The 17,405-nt window shown below is 43.3% G+C and overlaps 1 protein-coding gene across 1 annotated transcript in view; it reads left to right on the top strand.

The window, feature by feature from the left end:
• The first annotated feature begins 118 nt into the window (after positions 1-118).
• The window catches only part of PLS1 (plastin 1), a 115,754-nt gene continuing 98,467 nt past the window's right edge, over positions 119-17,405 (top strand). The window contains exon 1 of the mRNA XM_008582933.1: positions 119-164. The gene's annotated coding sequence lies outside the window, so the exon portion shown is untranslated. The remainder of the gene's footprint in view (positions 165-17,405) is intronic.

Raw genomic sequence — 17,405 nt, 5'->3', positions numbered from 1 at the left:
CAGGCGGTCTGGGAGTCGGGGGGCCGGGTGGCGGCTGGGCATGGGGAGTAGCGCGAGCGCGGCCCCGCGGCGGCCACCGGGAGCAGCGGCGGAGCGGAGCGGCGGGCGCGGGGATTCCGAGCGGGAGCGGGGGCTGCAGCGTGCACGGCCGGACGGCCACGCAGGTACGGGACGCGCGGACAGGCAGATGGAAAGGAAAGCTGGACTTTTTCGGGGGCGCGCGGCGGCTCGGGGGCACTTTGTCCGGTTCCCTCGCTCGCGTGGCGTCCCCGCTGGGCAGCGTGTGGTGCCCGCAGGTGTGACACCGTGTGTTTACACTGCTTCAGCAGTGAGCCCGAGAACTGCGTGATGACTCCCTGCGTGAGTGTCAAGTCTTGTGTCACACTTTGCGCGGCTGCTGGCGACGCGCTGTGGTCCGGCGTTGCGTTCGAATGCTGTGGACGTTTGCTTGCCTTTGGCCTTTTGGTGCATCGGGTCGATAGGGCTCGAGTGAAATCGCACCCGCGCTTTCTGGTTTGGGGGACTTTCCTGGAGCGTGAGGTCTTCTGGATGCGGCATAAAAAATGTCAGTTTTCAGCGAATTTCAGTGCCAAAAACTTGCCGCGTCTCAGCTGCATTTTCACGTAGAGACTTTACACAGTGTAAGATCGCCTCCCCTACCATTAAACACTGTTATTTCGGGCTGCGTTTAGTGCTATTAAAAGGAAGCGGTCTTTTAGGTGAGTAACAGAGTTCTCGCTTTCCCCCTATTGATTTACCATGTCACATCTTGTGGCTTATACGGAGATATTTTACCCGGGGCTGCGGTATTAGGGTGTGTTGCACAAATTTCTTGGAAAATCTTTGAGCCATAAGCAAAATTTCAGGCCAGGGGGCACACACTGAATCCTATTTAGGTGCCGCAAAGATGAAACAAGTGCTTTTACACGTACCCCCCCCCTTCTTTGTAATCAGCTCCCCTTTAAATTGAAGTCTGTAGTGAAATTCGACAGTAAAGTGTTAAATTTGTGATGTGGGAGGCGTATACATAGAAGAAGTAAGTTTAGGGAAAAGAGATGGTAAGTTCAGGAAGAGAAACCTATCTGGAAAGAGAACCCCTCCTGCATTCTCTCCATGATGAATGTTTTAATGGCAGAAATAATATACAGTTGGTCTAGTTTTGGACTGCAGAGACCTTCGAGGTCAGCCAGTTCAGCTGCTTCAGTTTACAAATGAGAAAACTGAGACCAGCGAGGTTAGATGACTTGCTGTGGCCGCCCAAACCCCTTATTGGCAAAGCTGGGCCTGGGATCCAGGTTTTCCGATTTTCAGGGCTCTTTTTTACCACTCCCTGCTGTTATTCTTCTCATTGTTTGGTTAGATTATTAAACTTTGTTTTTCTCTTCCACCTTCTTAAACTATGTAGACGGGTTTGAGTGGAAAAATTAGCTGTTTCTACCACTAAGCTTGCTAGTTACCTTGTAAACTCTTCAAAAAGTGCCCTCTCAAGTCCCATTTTAACAATATGCTGGTCTTGAAACTGCCCTCCTTCCTTGACTCAGTTATGTCGGGCCCTTGGCCCAGAAAACCTGTTTGCCTTTCTCCCTCCCTGTTGAAGTTCTGCCTGTGCTGCAAGGTAGCTCACATGTGACCTCTTTCTGGAAGCCTTCCTTGACTGCTGCAGCCAGAAGTAGCTCTCCCATTCTCACCCCTGTAGCATTTATCACTGTTGTCTGTGCTATTAGTATATAGTATCCTGAATTATTATATTTTAGCACATATCCCAACTTCCTAACCAGGAAGTTGGCAGGTTGTGTAATCTCTTGGAGGTTAAAGCCTATGACTTAAACATCGCACCTGCATTAATCACAAGGTATAGTCTCAGCCGCTGTTTGTGGTAAGGGAGGGAAGTGAAGTACGATAGTTTTTCAAGGGATTTGATGTGGGTGTTCTGTAACATGGAGGAGGCTGTTTTAGAGCTGTAGGAAGACAGCGGCCAAGTCAAACCAGCTAGATGGGGTGATTCTCTGATTCTCATATATATATGTGTGTGTGTATATATGTATTTTATTTTGTAGCTGGCTGGTATCATATTTTGATAAGAAATCAGAGGTCGGGGGGAATGCTGGAGATGGCTAAAAACATAGCAGGAGACAATTGTCCTAGACTTGAATTAAGCATGTGACTAAGTGCAGAGTGTAAAGCACAGATTTAAAAAATGATGTAAGAAGCATTTGGTGAAAGACTAGATGCAAAGAAGAAAAGACATGTTGAAAATTACATTAGTTTTTAGGCTTGGGATGTTAATAATGGGCTTATAATGTTTTTCTCTTGTAAGTACCTCTCATCGTGACATTATCTCTGTTTTTTAGTTACTGGTGCGAATGACTTATTTTCCATTCTAGAGGATAATCTCTTTGAGGGATGATCTTTAACCTTGCATGGTACCCGACACATTGCTTTGTAGTATCAGACACTCAATAATTATTGCATGATTGAATAAATAAATAAGTGTATTCTGGTATGGGGAGGGTGGGCATTTAGGATCTTAGAGCCTATATGATAACACTTTATCCTGACCATCCCCTCATTATATAGAGGAGAAACTGAGATATGCTTAACTAAGCTAGTTAGTGTCATATAGCCAGAGGCTCTATTCAAGTTTCCCTGTTATGAGACCCAACATCCTTTCATTAACCCTTAACGTTTTTTTTGGCCGTTGGTTGGTGCAGGGATTGAATCCTGGACCTTGGTATTGTCAGCACCACACTCCAACCTACTGAGCTAGCTGGCCAGCCCTTCATTAATGCTTACTTTTTGAGGTTGTTGGCCCCAAGATGAATTTGAGTTGGCTGCAGGACACTCCAGTATGAGCTGTTCTGTGGATCTGTAGCCCTCAGAGACCAATCTAATGGGGGCAGTTTGGTGGCCGATGGGAGGATGTCTTTCTCATCAGAATATGAGACATAAGAGCTGACTGGCCAATTCAAGGTTGAGTATACAGAGAAGGAGGGGTGAGGCTGGGGTCCTGGGAATCTGCACGTGGGGGAGTTGAGGAAGAGTCTGGAAAGGTCATGGTAGCATAGCTTGTCAGAGGCAGAAGAAACCAGTGGGTTGGCCTGAAGTCCTTGGACTAAGAGTGTATTTGGGAGAAACGTTCTACACTACCAGGAGGTGTGAATGATGGATGGCCTTGGAGAAGGTGGCACCAAAGGGTGTTATTTATGACCCAGGATCATGGGATTAAGGTTGAAAGAGAGAGAGAGAGAATGAGAGAATGAATTTTGATCACACTGTATCTGGAAAAACAAGACAGAAGGCAGTGCTTCTAAACTCCAAATCCTAGTTCAAGAGGTGGTTTGGAATATTTGTTTACTTGGAACAGATGTTGCAAATAGCCACTTTGCAAATCAAAACACAGCCTTTCCACTGAGCTGCACACACTGAGCTATAGCAGCTGGAGGGAGCTGTTGGATGGCTCCTTCCTTCATTGACATTCACTCTGTAATCACCATTTTTGACAGGCAGTTATGTCTGTTTTTATAAAAGTGTAAAGAAGAGAGAACAGGTGAGGGGAGAGACAGAGCTTGAGATGGGGCTGGCTGGTTGCTCAGTTGGTTAGAGTGTGGTGCTGGTAACACCAAGGTGCAGGGTTCTATTTCTTTACTGGCCAGCCACCAAAAAAAGAAGAAAAAAAGAACTTGTGAGATGGTTAGCTAGGGGGAAGGAAAGGCTTGGCCTGGTTATAGAGGGATTATCTTTTCTAAAAAAATCATGATATTGGGGCTGGCCCGGTGGTGCACTGCTACAGTGCGCCGCTTGGGAGCGCGGTGGCGCTCCCGGCGAGGGTTCGGATCCCACATACAGACCGGCTGCTCACTGGCTGAGCGAGGTGCGGGCGCAACACCGAGGGTTGCGATTCCGTTGCCGGTCCCGGTCCGGTACGGGCGCGACACTGAGGGTTGCGATCCGTTGCCGGTCACGAGAAAAGACAAAAAGGAAAAAAAAAATCATGATATTAGCGAAAATTGATTAGACAGACAAGTGCAAAATCAAGCAGTATGTTGAAGTTAATGTCTCATACCCTTAAGGAAACCCAAATATTAAATCCTAGAGTTTACCATGGCCCTGTGTAAAATGATTATATTATGTAACTTTCTCAAAATAATAGTAATGTTAGTAACTAGTATTTTAGAATGTCTTCCACAGAGCAGACAAAATACTAAATATTTCACAAGCAATGTCATTTAATCTTTACAAACTATGAGACAGGCAGAATTATTACTCTCGTTTTATGGATGAGAAAACTGAGGCTTCAAGAGATAGAATCATCTGGGCCGGCCCGGTGGCGCACTGGAGAGTGCACTGCTTGGGAGTGTGGTGGCGCTCCCGCCAAGGGTTTGGATCCCATGTGGAGACCGGTTCCCGCTCACTGGCTGAGCGCGGTGCGGGCACAGCACCGAGGGTTGCGATCCCGTTGCCGGTCCCCGGTACGGGTGTGACACCGAGGGTTGCGATCCCGTTGCCGGTCCCCGGTACGGGTGTGACACCGAGGGTTGCGATCCCGTTACCGGTCAGTAAAAAAGACAAAAAGGAAAAAAAAAAGAGAGATAGAATCATCTGGGCCGGCCCGGTGGCGCCCTGGAGAGTGCACTGCTTGGGAGTGTGGTGGCGCTCCCGCCAAGGGTTTGGATCCCATGTGGAGACCGGTTCCCGCTCACTGGCTGAGCGCGGTGCGGGCACAGCACCGAGGGTTGCGATCCCGTTACCGGTCAGTAAAAAAGACAAAAAGGAAAAAAAAAAGAGAGATAGAATCATCTGGGCCGGCCCGGTGGCGCCCTGGAGAGTGCACTGCTTGGGAGTGTGGTGGCGCTCCCGCCAAGGGTTTGGATCCCATGTGGAGACCGGTTCCCGCTCACTGGCTGAGCGCGGTGCGGGCACAGCACCGAGGGTTGCGATCCCGTTACCGGTCAGTAAAAAAGACAAAAAGGAAAAAAAAAAGAGAGATAGAATCATCTGAGGTAGTAATACAGCTGACAAGTGGCTGAGCTGAGATTTGACCCCAAACCTTTCAGATTTCAGGCACTATAGCTCAAATAACTTAATAAAATATCTTAACAAAACGCAAAGTTTTATCTGTGGTAACTCTTACAGTTGCTTAGAATGGCCACAGTTTTAGCTAGTGAAACTCCCAACATTCTGTGAGATAGACTCTAATCTGAGAAGCAACAGTGACGAATCTTTCCTGTTTTTTAATGCCCTTTAGTCTTTATCACCTTTACCCTTGAAGCATTCTTGGAGACAGAGACAGCAGCTTTTTCTCTGGGTACACCATTAAAACCATTTCTGTTCTGCCTTTACTAACTCTTTTGGGGTGGAGTGAGTTGGTGGTGATCCAGGTGGGAAACTCACCTTGTGTAGGACCCTAGAACTCTGGCGTGACCAGGTTTTTAAGAATTTTTTCCCTGGGGTATCAGGATCCACTGCTGGAAGCTCCTGGCATATTTGTGGGTCCTGAACCTGATCTCAGAACTTTGAAGTGTGGCCATAACCCCTCCAGGCAGAATGCAGATCTGAGCACATTCTCCCTGAATTCCCAAGATCTGGGACTTCTGAAGTCAGTGTGGACTAGTTGGAGGTGGGTGTAGATACTCCAGTGAAGGCCTGAGGTCAGAGACAAATAATTTAGCAGCCAGACTGGCAGGCCCCAGTTTGACCAGCGAAATGACCTACTGAGTTGGCAATGAGAAAATGTGCTCCTCTTCTACCTCTTGATGAACCTAATTACATAGGGAGCTTACTCTCCCCTGGCAGTGGCAAAATGGAACCCAGCTGAGAATAGTCTTCCCTTCCTGTGCTGCCTAAGCTCTTTCCATTTCCTGGTTCTGCTCTACCTTTCCTGAGCCGTTCTGTGTGTTCCCAGGGCCTGTGGTCTGGATATGAAAGGAAGGGCCACTGGCTTCTGGGCTCCACCCATTACTTGTCTCAACAACCAAAAACTTGTTACATCATCCAGTTCCAAATCAACTTTTTACTCGTGGTGATGATGAAAATCAGGGAAAAAGTAAGAAGTCTTTTTGCTGCGTACAGGCTTATTGGTTATAAAATAGTTGTACAATTTTTTTTTTTTGTCTTTTTTTGTGACCGGGAAGGGGATTGCAACCCTTGGCTTGGTGTTGCCCGCACCTGCTCAGCCAGTGAGTGCACCGGCCATCCTTATATAGGATCCGAACCCGTGGCGGGAGTGCTGCCGCGCTCCCAAGCGCTGCACTCTCCCGAGTGCACCACGGGGCCGGCCCATAGTTGTACAATTTTGATCGATGGAAACTTTGCTGTCATGTAAGATCATATGAGATGTGAAGCTGTGTCACCTTTGATTATCTTATTTCTTTTCAGTACTACTGTGTCTGAAAGTGCCCATTTGCCATTTTTGGTGAGACACATGGAGCATGGCTTCTGTAAAAATCAAGTTGCTTCTTAGTAATACTGTGGGCACAGAAAGGGTGAGGAGTTAAGTGATTCGGAGAGTTTTTCTCTTATTTAAAACACTTGTTTTATCAAAAAATATTTTCTAGAAGTTAGAGATAGCTTTGCTCATAAAGTTTAGTTGTGAAGGGACTTTAGATTTCATAATAAATTTTTATGGTTGACTTTTTTGAGCAATTCAGTCATAAAAACTGCAAGAATATTTGATAGATCACTGCACACAGACATGCCTCCTTCAAAAGACCCAAGCTGACCACAAAGAAAACATGAGAAACTGTCTTGTCCTTATTTTATTTTATTTTTTTTTTGACAGCTGGCCAGTATGGGGATCTGAATCCTAATGTCTTTTCTGATAGTAAGGTAAATGAATGCATTAGTAAGGTGGAAGAAGGTGTGTGTGTGTGTGGGCTTTTCCATGATAAAAGCAAGAGATTTTAGGTGTGGTTAATCCAAAATATTAAAGGAAACCAGATTTACTATATTATTGAGAAATGCAATAAATTAAATTTTTTAAAGATCCAATTCCAGGGGCTGGCTGATTCAGGAAATAATGAGTTAAAAAAAAAAAAAAAAAAACTTTTGCAGGGTCTTGATACAGGAGCCGAAGTCCCCACCCCTGCTTGCAACCAGGCAAGGAGCACTCCAGCAACACCACTTCCACATGGGTGGTCCACCATAGCCACCGCAATAGCCACAGCTGCTGCAAAAGTGGCTGGATGTCACAACAATAGCCACAGCCACCATGCAGGTGGCCCGCCAGCCGCTCAACTGTGTTGACACAAGGAGAGTCACCAGTGGAGACCAAAAAAAAGAAGAGGATGTCTCTCTCCACAAAGCCCACTCCAGAGTAATAGAAGCATCCACTCAAAGATTACAGTGGGGGACCTGAACACCCCTCTCTCAACACAGGACAGATCATCTAGGCAACAGATTAACAGAGTAACCGTTAATCTTTCCGAAGGAGAGAAGAGAGAGATTGGATAAGGGGCATAAAGAATAAGTATTATTTGTAATAATGAATATGCTAATAATATTGATCAACATACATTGTACATATGTAATGGCAGTTAATGTTGAACCCCCAAAATATGTATGATCAATTATGCTTCAATAAAAAAAAATAGAAAAGCCCTTTTAATATTTTAGAGAAACGAGATTTTTTTTTTCTTTTTTTTCTTTTTTGACCAGTAAGGGGATCGCAACATTCTGCACAGTGTGGTCAGCACCACGCTCAGCCAGTGAGCGCACCAGCCTTCCCTATATAGGATCCGAACCCGCAGCTTCGGCGCTCCCAGCCCCACACTATCCTGAGTGAGCCACGGGGCTGGCCCAGAAACGAGATTTTAACAGTGCTGCCAAAAATAGAATTTGGATTAAATTTGAGTTTAAGACATTGGTAAATGTGTGTGGAAGGATCAGTCATGTTAATTGCACCTTGGACCAAGGTCTGCTTATCTAAACCTTCCCCCATCAGGAGTGCCCATGTGGGGCCCTCTGCATTCCGTGAATAAAAGAGTAAATATATCCACGGAATGCAATTGTAATATTTAAAGTGGATACATTGACAATCTGTGGCCTAAAACGATGTTAATCCAGCACTTTGAACGCCTTGGATAGAAAGCACTGGCTGCATTCACATGTTGTTCCTGTAGCTCGTGTTCAGAATCCAGATTAAATTGTTCAATAAAAGCAAAGCAGGTTCAGAACCTACTCACTGATGGTGAATGATCAGTGACACTGGTAGACTTTTTGTTTCATGTCGCTTTGTCATCTGAAATGCCATCTTTTATGGCTATAGTTTCTTTTTTTTGTCCTTGATGATGGACATATACTGCATACTGTTTATAGATAAAAGTCAATGCAACCTAGAATTCTGAGGTTTGATAAATGAGTTTTTGCTTAGGGTTTTATGTTACTCATCAATAATATGGTGGAAAGGCAATATCAATTCATTACATAATTGAAACTTTAGTTTGATATCAAGTTAGTATTTATAACCTTTTTGAAAAAAACCCAAAATTCTGAAACACCTGCACTCTTTCCCCAAAGAGCTCTTTCAGAATTTTTGTCCTGGTGAAGTCTCCCTTTTTCCTTCCTCTCTTCCTCAGGTTCAATTCACTGGGAGACCCTTTTGGTTCAGGAAATGTCCCTAACAGTGGCCCAGTTCTGGCGGTGTTATCAGGTCAGTGAGGTGCCAGCCATGAAACACAGCTCTCAAAAACCCAGTGTTGTTTTTCAGCAAAAGTTGACATGCAAGTGAATTAATTCTGGAAAACAATGATAACAATTTGTTTAATCCCTTTTTATAATCCTCAAACAGCCAAATTAAACCCAAGATTACCATCAGTGGAAAAGGGTAATCTGAAAATCTCTGGTCAATTAAAATGAGCCTTATGACAGTTTAAAGTTTAGATATCTGAAATCAGTTGACCTGTGATCGGAGCCAGGGATAGGAAGTCAAAGTCTGTGATTCTCTTTCTAATCCCATGAGAAGGCAGGCCTACTCTTCAGCTGTGGGTTTGATGATTAAACAAGACAGTGAATGTGAGAGCGATTAGTAAGTTATAAAATAGGGAGGTAGGGTATTCATTCGTAGTTGCTAATAGTTTTCTGACTTTGCTGCCATTTACTAAGTGGCCAAGACTTTGATAATGACATGCCTGCTTGAGATTACCCCACTTGGAGGTGGCAGAGATTGAACTCACATCTGTGTCTTCTAATTTCAACATTTGAAAAATGTCAGGGCTTAGCATTGGGACCACAGTGATGGCCCAAATGGACATAGGGTCCCTATCATCATAGAACTTCAGTCTAGTTCGAAATCTATTGCTCTTCCAATCAATCCATATTTTCTTTTTTTTACGGACCAGGAGAGGAGGTACCCCATATCTTACAGTGCACTGACCTGTGGTTAATTGTATTTTTAAAAGGCAAGTAAAATGCTTTTTTCTGGCTCTGATTTTAATATGTGTATATCGAGCATCTTACAGGCTTGTAAAAATTAATCCATTACTAGAGGCTTTGAAGTCTTTCAATAATATGTAAAATAGAAAAGGATAGCCAATTTTCATTTCTGAGAGACAAATTATAAAGACAAAAGTAAATCACTAGAACTAGTGATTATAGTACTTGTTCTGAGTGGTTCTGGGAAGACAGGCACATTCAAAAGATAAGGTGAAGGATATGAATACAGTGTCCTAAGCAGTTGCTCTCAAGCTGACTTCAGGTGCTGAAAGATTCCATGATGAAAGGTAAGGGTGATTGGCAATGTGCCATCTCTTTAGAATTGGCACATTTACTATAAATTGGAAGATGTCTACTGTTTAGTACTGGAGGAGCTTGTCTCTGGGGAGTAGAGGGCAGTAGGGCCAGGGTGGTCCTTTCTGTTCATCTTTTGGGGGCATGTCCATAGATGGGAAAGACATTTGTGTCTCATTGGAGGTTTTGAGAATCTTCCTTGTGTATCCCCCTAGAAAGTATCCTGTGCCAAGAGCTACGATGTGGTGGGGAAAAAGGTGGATTAATAAGTCAGGAGTTGTCACCCTTGTGCTGCCATGCACTAGCTGACTGATAGAAGAGGCGGCTAAGCAAGTGGCACTGAACTGACTGACTCATCCTTTTTGCCCAAGTTATACATTTTAGGTCACAGTCTTCTAATACAAAGGTTTATTTTATTGTAAATTCTTGTAGCCATGTAGAGTGTGAGCCTTGGCAGTTATGTCTTTTTCACTTTGTACCCCATTGCCTGATACATAGTAGGCTCTCGATTAAGTTGTTGAATGAATGGGTGAAAAAAGGAATTAATCAATAAATCTACACCCACTTGAGCCTTGGCAGTTATGTCTTTTTCACTTTGTACCCCATTGCCTGATACATAGTAGGCTCTTGATTAAGTTGTTGAATGAATGGGTGAAAAAAGGAATTAATCAATAAATCTACACCCACTGTCACTCCTACCCCACCCACTTACCTAACACTTTCTAGCTTCTACTTGCTTGTAGAGACTTAAGATCCATGGTGTTTTATTTTGAGACTGCTATTACCCTCAGGTCTATGTTTTCCTTTCAGTAAATGTTGAGAGATACTATAGTCTTATCTAAGAGATAACTAGATAACTTGAACTCAGAATAGTAAAGGTTTTTGTAAATTCATATGCATTCTAAAGTAATTCTAGAAATAAATAAAATAGTATGTAATAATAATGCTTTACATGTAGATAATACCTTTATGTAAAACTGATTTCACCTCTAAAATAAACTGACATATAAATTGAGGTCATATTCCTCTTGAAGTATTTTTTATTGTTTTAAGAAAAGTCAGATTTGAAGTGAGCAGGAGAATAGCTTACAGAGATGCTCCAAGTAGTGTATATTAATACACTAAGCTGCTGGAAGTTTGGATACCTATTTTTCCTGCAGTAAAATGACAGGAGAACCAAAAGTTTTTGTTCTAGTTGAGTTTTTACAGTGTCTCTAATGCTAATGTAATTTAGTTCTTGATTCATGAAATGACTTGATTAACATGAGAAATAAATCTATCACTTTCATCTTGAGCAAAGTTTTGCTTTAAAATCTATTATACTTTCTGTTAATATACATCTGGAATGTGTAGGATAAAAAAGATTGAACTTTCTAAATATTTTATGGAGATATATCTCCTTCTGTGCTATATATTATGCTTGGGAGACGAAGCCTTAATTGAAGTATTTCTGTCAGGTTAGTATTACATTTCTCATAGAACTAGGACAATAAGTAATGGGAGAAAGGAAAACATTGTAATTTTCTAGTAATTCAGAGGAAGTGATGGGCATTCTGAAACAGTGTACAAAAGGGTACACAGTAATACCCATTTTTGCAAGTTAATATATTACTAAATATCACTGGGGAACTTCTGCATCCTATTTCACATCTTGGGTGTACTTAAGGGAGTCCTTATATTATACATGTTGCTCATTTAATCTAAAAAGGATACCAAGGTTTATTCAGAACTTCTGTTGTACAGGTTCTTTTCATTATGTCATGCTCTTAGCACTATACTAAGGGTATTACAAAATCAAGCAGCCAGACTTCTCAGAGAAATTAAAGGTTTCATATCAGCCAGACATTGTCAAAATCTTTGCCTTGAATAGGATTAAATGGTGTTTCAGTGTTCTTGGTGCACATGATGTTGTTTTTTAAATAACAGATTTATTGAGAAATAGTACCATACAGTTCACCCATTTATTTTTTTATTTTTATTTTTATTTATTTATTTATTTTTGTCTTTTTTTGTGTGTGTCCGGCAACGGATCACAACCCTCAGTGTCATGCCTGTACCGGACCGGCTACGGGATCGCAACCCTCAGTGTTGCACCCACACCTCGCTCAGCCAGTGAGCGGGAACCGGTCTGTATGTGGGATCCGAACCCTTGGCGGGAGCGCCGCCGCGCTCCCAAGCGGCGCACTGTAGCAGTGCGCCACCGGGCCAGCCCAAGACTTCTTTTTATGGCTGTGAATAATATGCCATTATGTGGATATACCATATTTTATTTATCCATTTATCAGTTGGTGGACATTGGAGTTGTTTCCTCTTTTTGGCTATTATGAATAATCCTACTGCGAATATTTGCGAACTAGTTTTTTGAGGGCATTTCTTTTCATTTCTCTTGAGCATGTACCTAGAAGTGGAATTGCTGGGTCATATCGTTACCTAACCCAAGTCCAGCTGCCTGCCACCTTTCAAAAACAAACCACTCAAAAAGTCAAATGTTGGTGATAATGGAAGTCAGCTTTTATTCAGGAACACCAGTGACCTGAGGAGGGATCTTAGGCTGACCCATCTGTCCCGTAAACCTGAGGAGAGTGGCCAGGCTAAAGCCATCTCAAAGACTCAGGTTTATGAGGAGTTTTTAAGGAGGGGGCTGAGGGAGTTGATCGTGGGAAATGAAAAGCAGGAGGGAGGGTGACGTGAGCTGTGGGGGGTCTGTGCAAGGTCTCGCCACGTCTGTCTGTTCCCATCCTTGCTGTTATTTCAGTGTTCTGCTGGATGGGAAGAATCAGCACAGCTTTATTGATGTCTTCTGTAGAGCTACACGACAATGCCACTTGTCTGGTTAGGGCCAGACCCTTCAAACCCATTGTACAGATTGGGTCACAAGACACCCTCACACACATGTCCACGCTAGGTAATTGGGAAAGATCCTGGGAGCTATTGGCAGATGACATGAGCTCAGTCCTCAGCAGCAGTAGCAGTGGCGGCAGTGGCCTCTTGGAGGGTCCCGGGGACCCTGGCAGCAACAGCTTGTAGCAGCAGCCTCCAGCAGCAATAGTGGCCTTCCGTGACACCCCCCCCGGGGGTATCCTGGGGGATTGGGCACACTGTGGTTCAGAGCCACTCGTCCTTTATACTTAAGTCCATAACCCGGGACACCTGGGTGCACATGCGCAATTACATTAGACAATAACCAAGGAACACCTGGGTGCATGTGCTTGTTTATATCAAATGCTCAGCAAGATTCTGAACATCTAAGGGGCCCTGACCATTTTCCTATATTTTCCCTACATCTTCCTTGGTTTCCCAGGCTCTGGATAGTATGTGCAAGTCAGCAGCTCCAGGGTGGCTGAAAAACAACTTTATGTTCATGGGATTAATGTCATCTTGCCACATAACCAAGGTTCAAAATATCAAATAACCATGGGAAAGAGGAAACTCAGAGAAATACATGTGGAGAAACTGTCCTTTTAAAATCTTTCAGAACCCATGCAGTCTTAGGTCCCAACATGGCTTCAGTCCTGCTCACTCCAACCGTATGGTAACTCAGTATTGAACATTCTGAAGAACCGCCAAACTGTTCCAAAGCAGCCGCACCACTGTACACTCCCACCAGCAGCGTATGAAGGTTCCTGTCTCTCCTCATCCTCGCCATCACTTATTATCTGTCTTTTTAATTATGACCATCTTAGTGGGTGGCACCTCATTGTCATGACATTTTGAAAGTTATTATTAACTGAAGTCCGTAGTTTATTCACAATTCCTTCATTTCTACCTAAAGTCCTTTTTCTGTTCCATGATCCCATCCAGGATACTACATTTAGTTGTTATGTCTCCGTAGGCTCCTCTTAGCTGTGACAGTTTCTCAGACTGTCCTTGTTTTTTGATCTTGAGAGTTTTGAGTAGTGGTTAGTGACATTGTAGGATGCTCCTCTGTTGGAATTTGTCTGAATTTTGTGACAGTTTCTCAGACTGTCCTTGTTTTTTGATCTTGAGAGTTTTGAGTAGTGGTTAGTGCCATTGTAGGATGCCCCTCTGTTGGAATTTGTCTGAATTTTTTTTTTTTTTGAAGAGTAGCCTCTGGTGACATTGATTTTTCGTTTCAGAACAACTTACTTGGAATATAAAAATACATAGTCAGAATTATAAATTAGCAGAATATGGTTGATAGGACATTCTTAGGAATTTAAAAAATTCAGTTGCCTCTGGAAGACGAGCAGAAATTTAACTCAAAATATGTTTTTCCAGCAAGGGCTTGATCACATTGAAAGATGATCAGATTAGGGTAGTAGAATTTATTTTTGTGATTGTCATTAGACAGCATCTAATCTAACAGTAAAGCCAAAGGTATATTTTTTACTGCTTTAAATGTAACAGAGAATGTTGTTTTGCTTCTAATGAAGCATAAAGTTAATAGAAATACAGGTTAACTTCTAGAAGAATTCCACAGCAGTATGGCAGCAAGCATCTGATGTATACTGAGGAGTTCCACCTACTTCGATTCCAGTGATCCTCACAAATGTCTTGTGAGGGGGAAGGGAACTGAGGTTCAGAGAGACTGAGTCATTTGGCCTGACTCTCATAGCTTTAGTGGAGCTGAGATTTGAATTCAGGGCTTTGGAAACGTATATCCTGCTGTCCCCCAGGCTCCAGTGTTTCCAGTGGTTTTAAATCAGGAATGTATCAAAGGACACAGGCTTTAGTTCTTATCTTACTGGATATTTTTACTGCCAGCCAGAGCAGATAGCATCTGTCTGTGTTCCAGGCTCCGCCAAAATCAGTCCAATTAACAGCATACTTGTTGACTGCTAGCAAAGCAGAACTGAGCCAGTTTTGCCTGGGGCACTACACCATCATGTCTATGTGTAGAGTAGTAACTCCTGCCACATGTCTCCTGAAAATGAAGCTCGAGGAGCATAAACCAGGAAAGGAGCTATGTTGGAGAACAGCATTTTCAGTCTTAGCTGAGTGTATTTGTCAGGGGTTACATTACTCAGTGTACATCTCAGTCATCTCTCGAATTTTTTCAGTAGGGAGTGGCACAGGGGATTTGGTTTTAAATACCTATCTTTGAACAGGCGTAGTTGTGGTAATAATCTGTGAATGCACTTGAAATGAAATAATAAAGTTACACAGATAATGAGGAAGGTTTGAAAAATTTCTCTGTTCATTCAGCTAATCCTTGTAAACTGCCCAAGCTAGTTGGTCACAGACTGATATAAGGTTTCTGTCTGTATTGTCAGGATATCAGACTTTTGGTATTAGTCCAGATAGAGTAGTCTGCTGCAGTAAAAAGTTAACCCTGAAATCTCTGTTGATTTCTTGCTCACATAAATGTCAGTGTGCATTGGCCATTCTCCAGGGCAGCTGTGCTATATACAATGACTTAGAGCTCTAGGATGCTGTGATTTTTGTGATTTTGCTGTCTTAATGTAGGGTTTCCAAGTTGTCCTAGTGGGGGACGGAGACCTGGAGGATCACATACTGGCTTTGGAATGCTTTGGCCTAGAATGACAGAAATCACTCCTATTCACAGCCAGTGGCTGGAACTAACCACATGATGCCACTTAATGGCAAGGAGCTGGAAGTGAGGCAGAGAACATGGATATTCAGTGAACAATAAATGTCTTTTGCACCACTTTCTTTCGAGCAAGAGAAGTGGTAAAATAGTTTGCAAAAAACCCACGAAACTCTTCAGTAAAGATAGAAAAGCATACTAAAATATTTAGTGATAACTACCTATGATAAATTACAAGTGAGTTTTACCATAAGCTAATAAAATTTGTAGTAACGTATGTAATTTGTGTATGTACAGCTGATTTAGCAACCTGATTTCTATTTGTGGATATGGCTATACCTTCTAAGGAAGTAACAATAAGTTTTATTTCTTTTACAACGTAACTCTTCAGGTGTGATGGTGCTCATGATCAAAGCTTGTATTTATTGAGTGTCTCCTATGTGCCAGGCACTCTTCTAAATGTTTTACATGAATTACATTAATTTAGATTGAGCACTGCAGTTTCACCTCCATGGTAAATATTTTCTAATTTCATCAACTTGCCTTGTTTGAATGGTGCCTTCAATTAGACTAGATCCATTACCATGTTGATATCTCTCCTCTAGAAGCCAGATTGTCACTATATTACCTCAAAAATAAGGCTCCCTAGATTCAATGTGACACTCTGGATGTTGTCTAACTAGCACAGAGTACAATAAACCTAATATTTACTGTGATTTGGATTCATACTTCTATACATGCAACCTAAAACTTTTTGACTTTTTAGCAGCCATATCTAAAAATAAGCTTGTGGTGAATTAAACCCATAGGATATTTATAAATATAATTTTCTGACTTCCAGTCAAGATAGCAGAATAGATGGTCCCCAGCGTCACTCTCTCCCACAAATCAACCAATTTACAACTATTAAAAAGCAACAACAGCCAAGCTGGGGCCACGAGAGCTCAGGGGAAGAGGAGGAGAGACCTACAGAGTGCCTGAAGGTGGGAGAAGCCACAATGAGAGAAAGAAAGAACTGCTCTGTTTCCAGCCCTGGCTGCTTCCAGGCTGGAGCTGCTGAGCACATGGAACATGGAACTGGCAAAAGCCACAGCTGTGCCCTTTGGATGAAGTTGCTTGGAGGCGGCAGGGGTTCCTGTGGACCCACAAAGGCATGAGGAGCCCCAACAGCTGAAAAAAAGGAGCCATTCAGAGGCCAGTGAGTCATCGCAAGGGACCGGGGCACAGCCCATCCCGTGGGAAGTGTTTGGAGCATGGGCAGTGGGGGAGACGAGGCCACCGGAAGAACACTGGGGCACAGCATGGACAGCTGATCTGCCCCGCCAATCGGCATAGGACCACTCAGAGGAGACTGGTCAGGAATACAGAATTGCATGGCGTGCAGTTTGATGAAAATACTCAGGCCCAGACCAGAGTTTCTACACAACCCAGGTGCAGCGGATTTCTCTAAACCCAGAAGTACCTATAAAGTCAACCATTAAAACCTGAACTGCACAAAAAAGCTTCCCCAGAGAATCAGCAAGAAAGCAACAGTTTAGCTCAACCACAGACCTCAAGTACTGGTCCCCACAGGAAGTTCCTCCACTTTAGAAGTAAGCAAAGGACAACAAATTAGTTCTAGTGCAGAGTTTAAGTGGTGGGAACAGAAAATAATCCAACACAGAACTGAAAGAAAAAACAGAGTACCCATTAGGGCCCGCCCAGGGTCTTGAGGTATGGAGCCAGGAGGGAGCCAACAGCAACTAAGTAAGGAGCATGCCCAAAACATCACCTCCATGTGTGTGGCCCACCACAGCCACTACAATAACCATGGCTGCCATGAAAGCAGCTAGACGCCACAACCACTGTGCAGATGGCCCACCAGCCACTTGAGTGCATTAACCCAAGGAGAGTCACCAGCAGAGTCCCAAGAAAAGAAGAGGATGTCTCTCTACAGAGCCCATTCCAGAGAGACAGAAGAAGCATCTGCTCTACGACAATATTGGGGGACCTGAACACACGTCTCTCAGCACTGGACATCATCTAGGCAACAGATCTATAGAGTAACTGTTACTCTTTCAGAAGGAGAAAAGATATCTAGGGTTATTAGAGGTGGGAGAGGGGAGGTAGAGAGGGATGGGGAGAAACTTCAAAAGGGGCATAAAGAATAAGTATGATTTGTAATGTATATGCT

Source organism: Galeopterus variegatus, unplaced genomic scaffold (genome assembly GCF_000696425.1).
Source record: "Galeopterus variegatus unplaced genomic scaffold, G_variegatus-3.0.2 Scaffold2769, whole genome shotgun sequence".
Classification (NCBI taxonomy): Eukaryota; Metazoa; Chordata; class Mammalia; order Dermoptera; family Cynocephalidae; genus Galeopterus; species Galeopterus variegatus.
Note: the sequence above shows the minus strand (reverse complement) of the source record. Positions and strands in the feature narration are given on the sequence as shown.